This window comes from Triticum dicoccoides, chromosome 1B, assembly GCF_002162155.2.
Source record: "Triticum dicoccoides isolate Atlit2015 ecotype Zavitan chromosome 1B, WEW_v2.0, whole genome shotgun sequence".
Lineage (NCBI taxonomy): Eukaryota > Viridiplantae > Streptophyta > Magnoliopsida > Poales > Poaceae > Triticum > Triticum dicoccoides.
Genome location: NC_041381.1, coordinates 486184534 through 486191980, shown reverse-complemented (window position 1 = coordinate 486191980; position 7447 = coordinate 486184534). Strand labels below are relative to the sequence as shown.

General features: G+C 41.3%; 1 long non-coding RNA gene across 1 annotated transcript; it reads right to left on the bottom strand.

The window, feature by feature from the left end:
* Positions 1-3356: 3356 nt before the first annotated feature.
* Positions 3357-5639, bottom strand: LOC119307227. Its single transcript, XR_005149195.1, has 4 exons — positions 4954-5639; positions 4417-4630; positions 4154-4331; positions 3357-3765 (listed from the first exon to the last, which is right to left on the bottom strand). It is a non-coding gene; the product is annotated as an uncharacterized LOC119307227 (long non-coding RNA).
* Between the last annotated feature and the right edge of the window lie 1808 nt (positions 5640-7447).

The window sequence follows — 7447 nt, the reverse complement described above, 5'->3', positions numbered from 1 at the left end:
AAAGATGCTGTAAAACCGCTCCTTCTACATGCTGAAAGTTTTTCCTATTTCCCTATGGTTAAAGAGTAATGTGGAAAATCGTAAAATTTTGCAAACCAAACAATCGAGTTCAAATTTTTGATGCCATTTCTAAACGCCTAATCCAATTGAGACAAATGATATGGCATTGGAAAGCTTATGAAAATGCTCTACTTTTTCACGTTGAATGGTTTTTCTAATTTTGAACGGTTTAAAAGAAATTTAGAAAACGATACAAGTTCTAGCGAATTTATATTTTCAAGCTAATTTTTGAACCGTATGTCCGAATGCAGCAAATGATATGGCGTTGGAAAGCTTGAGAAAATGCGAAATTTTTTGGTATATATTGTTTCTCCCAATTCCTTACAGTTCTAAGTCAATTGTGAAAATGGATAAAAATGTTTTTTGGCCGTAATTTCTACAAATTTTATGGGAATGGTGCAAATAATATACCTTTGAAAAACTACGGAAATGCGAAACTTTTTCATGTTGATGATTTTATTTGATTCCTAGCCGTTTTCAAGTAATTTAGAAAACTGTGAGATCATTCTTTCTGCCTTTATCGCAAAACAGATGATCCGAAAATGCACCGCGTGAAGAACTTGAACTTCTCGGCATGTCTACCTGAACTTCACTCTGTTTTTTGACGTGTTTTTTCCTCGTAGCTCTCCATTCACTCACCGAAATTGATCAAGTGATATCCAAATGGAAAGCTGCTGTAAACACGCAACTTTCCCGTGTTGATCATTTTTTCATACCCGCAACGGTTTTAAAAGTTTTCAATCTAAAATTTATTCAGTGTAGTAGTTGAACTTCCTGCTGTTTTCACATTGAACTTTTGTGACGTATTTTCATTTGTAATTTTCTCATCCATTCATTAGTGTTACACAAATGATATTTCTTTTGTACAAACCTCTCTCACAATATTTTTTTTCACTTTCTCTAACCGAGGACTTCAACTTATAACAACAAAACTATTAATCTTTGCTTTTTTATTCTTTTTTAAATGCACACCATGTAGTATGTGAACTTCTGGCAGTTATCAATTTTAATTTCTCTCAATTACGTGAGAATATCTGAATTTTTTATGAATTTTAATCTGAATTTCTTAATCCTTTTTATGAATTTTGAAGCGCTCTATTTTTAAGAGTTGAAGTTTTTGTTATTTTATTTTCGAACTTCTTGTTTCCATTCTTTAATAACGAGGAAAATCTGAGTTTTCTGTAATCATCGAACTTCTCCGCCTTTTTAATATGGACTTACTGTTTTTTTCTTAATTGTTTTTGTGAAATTTTGAAGCGCCCTTTTTTTAAAAGTTGAACTTCTTGTTATTTTATTTTTGAAATTCTTGTTTCCATTCTTTAATAATGAGGAAAATCTGAGTTTCCTATAATCATTGAACTTCTCCATCTTTTTAATATGGACTTCCTGGTTTCATTTCATTTAGTAACGGAAAAAATCTTACTTCCTAGTTTTCATTCTTTAATTTTGGAACTTTCTCGGGGCGAGCACTTGACTTCTAGCAACAAAACTATTAGCCTTTGCTTTTTCTTTCTTTTTTTCATATAAATGCACACTGTGTAGTACGTGAACTTCTTGCAGTTATCAATCTGAACCTCTCTCGGTTACACGAAAATATTTGAGTTTTTTATAGACATCAAACCACTCTACCTTTTTTTATTTGAACGTCATTGTGTATTTTTAGAAATGTGAAAATTGGAGGTTTTTTAGAAACATCGAACTTCTTCGTTGATTGAAATTGAACTCATTGGTTTTATTATTTAGTAACTAGAAAAATTCAAGTTTTCAAATAAATATCAAACTGCTTCACTTTTTCCAATTGAACTTCTTGGTTTTCTTCTCTAGTAACGTGAAAACCTGAGTTTTTATATACATTAAAGTACACTATTTTTTGAAATTGAACTTCTTGGTTTTAATCTTTAGCATTGGGGAAAATCCAAGTTTTTATAAACATTAAACAACTTCATTTTTTTTATTTTGGACTTCTTGATGTTATTCATTAATAACGAGAAAAGTCCTAGTTATGTAATTAATATGAAACTGCTCAGTTATTTGAAGTTGAACTTCTAGGTCTTATTTTTAAAAGAAGGAAAATCTATTTTTATAAACTTTTTGAACTGCTCGGTTTTTTCAATTTGACGTTCTTGATATTGTTAAAAATATTGAAATTCTCCGTTATTTACATTTGAACCTCTAGTTTTTTTCTTGAAATGGGGAAAATGCCATTTTTTATATAATTTTTTAACCGATTTGCTTTTTTTATTTGAACTTCTTGGTTTATTTTCATTAAAGGTGAAAATCACAGTTTTATAATTAACAAAGAACTTCTCCGCTATTTTAATTTTGAACTTCTATTTCTTAAACAGGTGTTCAATTTTTGCCTTTTCTCATATATATTTTTACTGTTCACTTTAGTTACATGATGTTTTACAATGGAACATATTTCTTGGACACCCAAGGTGTTTTGTTTTTTTGAAAGCGAGTTTTTTTAACTATCAGCGATAGAAACTATGAACTTCTCACCCACATAACGTTTTTAGTACACCCCACACTACACCCACAAACGGCACACGCAACTGAAATATACCTTTTTTGAAATTTGTGAACTCCTGCAATTGCCGCACACACTGAACCTTCACAAGGATAAGGCTGAACTTTCTCATTTTTAATTATGCACATGTTGAATCGCTTTGTAACTTATACGTTTTTAAAATGGGGTAAATCCTATTTTTAGAAACTTTTGAATTGCTTGTTTTTTTAATTTCAATAGCTTGTTTTTATTTTGTCTTTTGCAATTTCCACATGAATTACTCAAGTTTGTTCCATGGATTTGTCAGATTTTCCCTAGTGATCTCTCGTTTTTACTATTTTGAACTTTTGTACATTCCATCAAGTGAAATCAGCACATGCGTGGCAACTAAGAAGCACCTACCCCGCTACTTAGGCCCTGTTCGGATCCCCTCCGCTCCCCAACTGCAGCTCCGGGAGCGGAGGGAGCGCCAGCGCAATCAGGCGGAGTGGCTCGAACCCAACTCCTCGCGCGGAGCGGAGTTGACGGTCTGGAGAGCTACCGAACAGGCTTTTAGTAGAACATGTGTACTAGATCGCATATATCCAAAGGAAAAAAACTTATTTGCAAAAAAATGTAAAAGTTAAAGCACCAACAGCAACATCACAGGGTGTGTAGCAGCCAGTGGCACACAAACGCAAACACCTTGTGGGCAAATGACGGCACACACTACTTCTCATTATATAATTGATGAACGTCACCAATAGAAGTGTTCAAACTTCGACAACCATCAACTAATTTTGCCCAATTGAAGATGCTTATTTTACACAAATTGCTGTAGCTTACTCACGCACATAGCACGCATGCACACATCCATGGCAGAGAAAGCCGAAGGGGAAAAGAACAAACACAAAATGTATATACTCATTGGCATACCAACAAGCACGTACATAGTAGCAGACCTGAAATATCATAGTTTCCCATGTAGAATTGCTGCAGTTTTTTTGTTGAACTGCTACTGAAGGACAACATAATAGGATTACATTTGATGGGCAGCTGACAAGATGCCACAGCCGCTTTTACATCCCTCTCAGATTTGTGGATGGAACACCGGCGGCTCGGTGCTTGCAGAGGCTCGTTGTTGCAGGATGTGAGACATGCCAAACCCACATGTATTTTCTTCAGGATCCCCGACGACAAGTTGTGAATTTCGTGACCTTGACAATATGAACTTCAAACACACACTATAATAAAGCATCTGTCGAACAAGACTGCTCATAAAAAATAGACTACTAATACCAGATCCTAACGGATAATGAAATTAACAAATATACAAATATGAACAGGCTCACATGTATGTATCATAAAAAAATTTATCAGACATGAGTCATCCAAACTTCTAAACTATCCTGAACTATATTATGTGAGCTTCGAGGTCTTGACAATATGAACTTCAAGGGACCAGAAAACCCCTGACTAACTTATGTACAATACGGTAATTCAGTATTCTAGACATAACCAAAAGGTGATGCTGAAGAAATGCATACTAGCGTTCTCAAGAAAAATCGATGGTTCCTCCTACGGCCATAGAAGATAAGTAATTACCTTTTGACTTAGAAGGTGATGCCCCCTGTTCACCTCCCACATTAGCAGGAACACCGACAAGTGGCACTGGTGGTTGTGCGCCGGTAACTTCCTACCTGAACACCTGATTGTGGCAATGAATCTACACTTGGGAAGTCTTCATCTGAAGATGTATGCTGATCTACAAACTTTGAGTTAGCTACAGAAATTCAAAGAAAAATGAGAATAAAGATAAGCATAATGCAAAAAAAGAAAGAGAAATATGTCTATATGCTTAAAATGACCTGGATGAGACACAACCAATGAATCTGGGTGGATATCTTCAGTATTGTAGTATGTTCCTTCCTCCCATTTCCAGAGAATAAACATTATGAAGAAAGCAAGAAGGACAAGTTTAAGCTGCTTACACCGTAGTCCATTTATGCTCCTCAATCTCATCCTTTATTGATGTTTAGGAAAAATCCATGTAAAAGTAGGACAGCCTATGATTGTACAAACCTGTTGGCATGTAAGAGAAGAGGTAAAATTAAGCAAGTGATATTATATCTCGTAGTATGTACGATATGATTTTTTTGCGAAAGAGGTGCAAAAACAAACTTGCTCTGTAGAGGTATTCCCACAAGAACTAACATAATGCACATGTTCGAATATTTGTTGCTCAAGAAAATTTGGGCAAAGGACAAACAATTGAGGGCATCAAATTGGCACAACTTTCACGAAACTTGTACAAAAAATTTCTCCAAAGAAACAGGGGACTAGGGGACTAGTCGTTCACTCTACATGCAGCAATCACAGGAGTGGATGCACAGAAAAGGCAGAACCTGGACGGGGACTAGCAGTGTAGTTGGACTGATGGGAAGCCGTCCTAGGTGTGAGGCAGCTACCTCCTCTCCAGGTCTGAAGCATGGAGCCAGACCAGCACCATCCTCGTGTGTGAGTGACGACCAGGACATGGAGGAGATGGGGGTACAGGGCGTTGGGTTCAGGAGGAGCCACTAGCGCGCTGTGCAGGATCATGGTGGTGGGCGGCGGCTCGGGTTCTTGGGGGGCGGCACCAGCATTTGTTCCACAGGGTCGACGATGGCTTCAACGCCGGTAGAGGAGGTGATGCAGGGGCGGAGAGGGGTGGAGTTGTGTCGGAGATCCCTGGATGGCTGGGATTTGGGCGCTGATGTGGTGAACATCCAGGAGCTCCGTCGTTGAACAGCCGGAGGTGGTGATGCCGAACGCCGCGATGATGGATCCCCATCGGGAGGAGGCTACGTGAGTGAAGGGGCTGCGGGCTTGCTCGTCTTCAGTCAGGGAGCATGGCGGCGGTGGGCGGAATCCAGAGCCAGGCGTCGGCGCCCCAGATCCACGGCCCACGGCGGTGCTCGAGGTCTGTGGGTGGTGGGGGTTTGGGGCGGTGGCGTGGCGCGCATGGCTGATGGGCGGCGGCGCGAGGCCAGCGAGGAGGGGCTACGAGATGCCAGCGGGCAGGGGCGGCGCGACACGACAAGCAGGGGAGGGGCGGCGCGGTGGTTTGGTCGGTGGGGACCAGGGGATGATGAGGCGTCGTCATACCTGGCCAAATGGGCCGGGCCGGCATGGCACGGCCCGACCTGATTTAAACGGGCCAGGCATGGCACGGCCCATTCAGGCGCGCGTGCTGGCCTCTCTGGCCCAGGCACGGCCTCCTCGCTAAACGGGCTGGCACGGTGGCCCATTTAGCACGCCGACGCAGCTGGCCCGAGTAGGCACGTCGAGGCACAGGCGCAGACTACGTCGATCGTTGGCTGTTTTCTAAGAAAAAAATAAACATTGATCGCTCTGGCTCGCTACCTCGTTGGCTGGAATAAAATAATCGATCATCGAACGGCCGACCGTGACCATGCACAGCGCCGCAGTGCGCCAGTGCGCTTGTCTGCTCATGCTAGAGTCACATCGATTGCAGGGATCAGGGATTGTATGCACGCACGTCTTTCGTTCCCTGGCTCGGTGCCGCTGGCTCTCTGTCTCTGGTACGTATATGTATACGTATATGTAGTACGTGTGCTAAGAAAAAGGTTAGCCGTGCCGTGCCGGGCTGGCACGCGTGCCGGGCATGGTAGCCCAAGCACGGCCCTAGCCGGGCCACGTGCCAGGCACGACCCACTAAGCCACGTGCCGTGCTGGCCCATGACGGGCCGGGCACGCGGGCTATCGTGCCAGCCCGACAAAACTGGCCCGTTTGGCCAGGTTTGGGCGTCGTCAAGGGAGAGGAGAAGGTCCTGGGTGTGGTAGTGGGCCGTTCGGGGTGTGCACAATGGGCCAGTTTTTCCTCTTCGATATCTCAGGAACATGACGTAGCGCCCTATATAGCTACGTTGTGATCAGAATAACTCTTCTGATCCCAAGAACAGAATATGCTACTATATATATATACCGTATTACAAGCAAAAAAAAATAACCCACTCCTAATTTAAATTAACCACTCTCGTTGTCAGATAAAATGTAGTGATGGATCAAGTGGGCCTGCAAATGGAAAGCATCGATATTAGGCAAAAAAATAGTTAGAAAACAAATTAAATATACCTTGGTTTCCAAAACAATCAAGATGCCCAGGCACCTAGGTGCCACATCTATTTTACCTATATATATATATATATATACACCGTATTACAAGCAAAAAAATAACTCCCTCCTAATTCAAATTAACAACTCTCATTGTCAGACAAAAAGTAGTGATGGACCAAGTGGGCCCGCAAATGGAAAGTATCGATATCACTGATAACCGCTTAAGTGGGTGCGAGAGGACAATCACCATTGCTTTGCAAGTGGGCCAAACATATGTTGAATACCTAAAATGCACAACTTTGATGTGCCACACATGCCTCAAAAACAGTAAACCATGCACCCACACAGAGCGAGGTTCATGAAGCGTACTACATATGATGGTCGCCTTCCCCCTCTTAGACGCATACTATATGCTCCTACCGTAATACATCCCAAAAAGAATCATCATCGATGGTGAAATTAATTAACCTCTCCCGATGTAGGCCAAAGTGATGCACATGCATCGACGATGGCCTCGTGGGCCCACAGATGGAAGTGTCACACATGAGTGTCCTAGCTAGGATAACCACCGCCTGCATGCATGTGGCGCAAAGAGGTTTTGTGTGATGTTTGAATAGACATTTTCACAATTTTGATGTGGCACGTGCCTCGGAAACTGAAAAGTCCTGACACCGAGTGAGGTGTACTTGTTCACGGACGCGTATGTATAGTGTATATATATATGTATGTATGTATGTGTGTGTGTGTATAGGGTCTATTCTAATAACACCCCTTAAGACC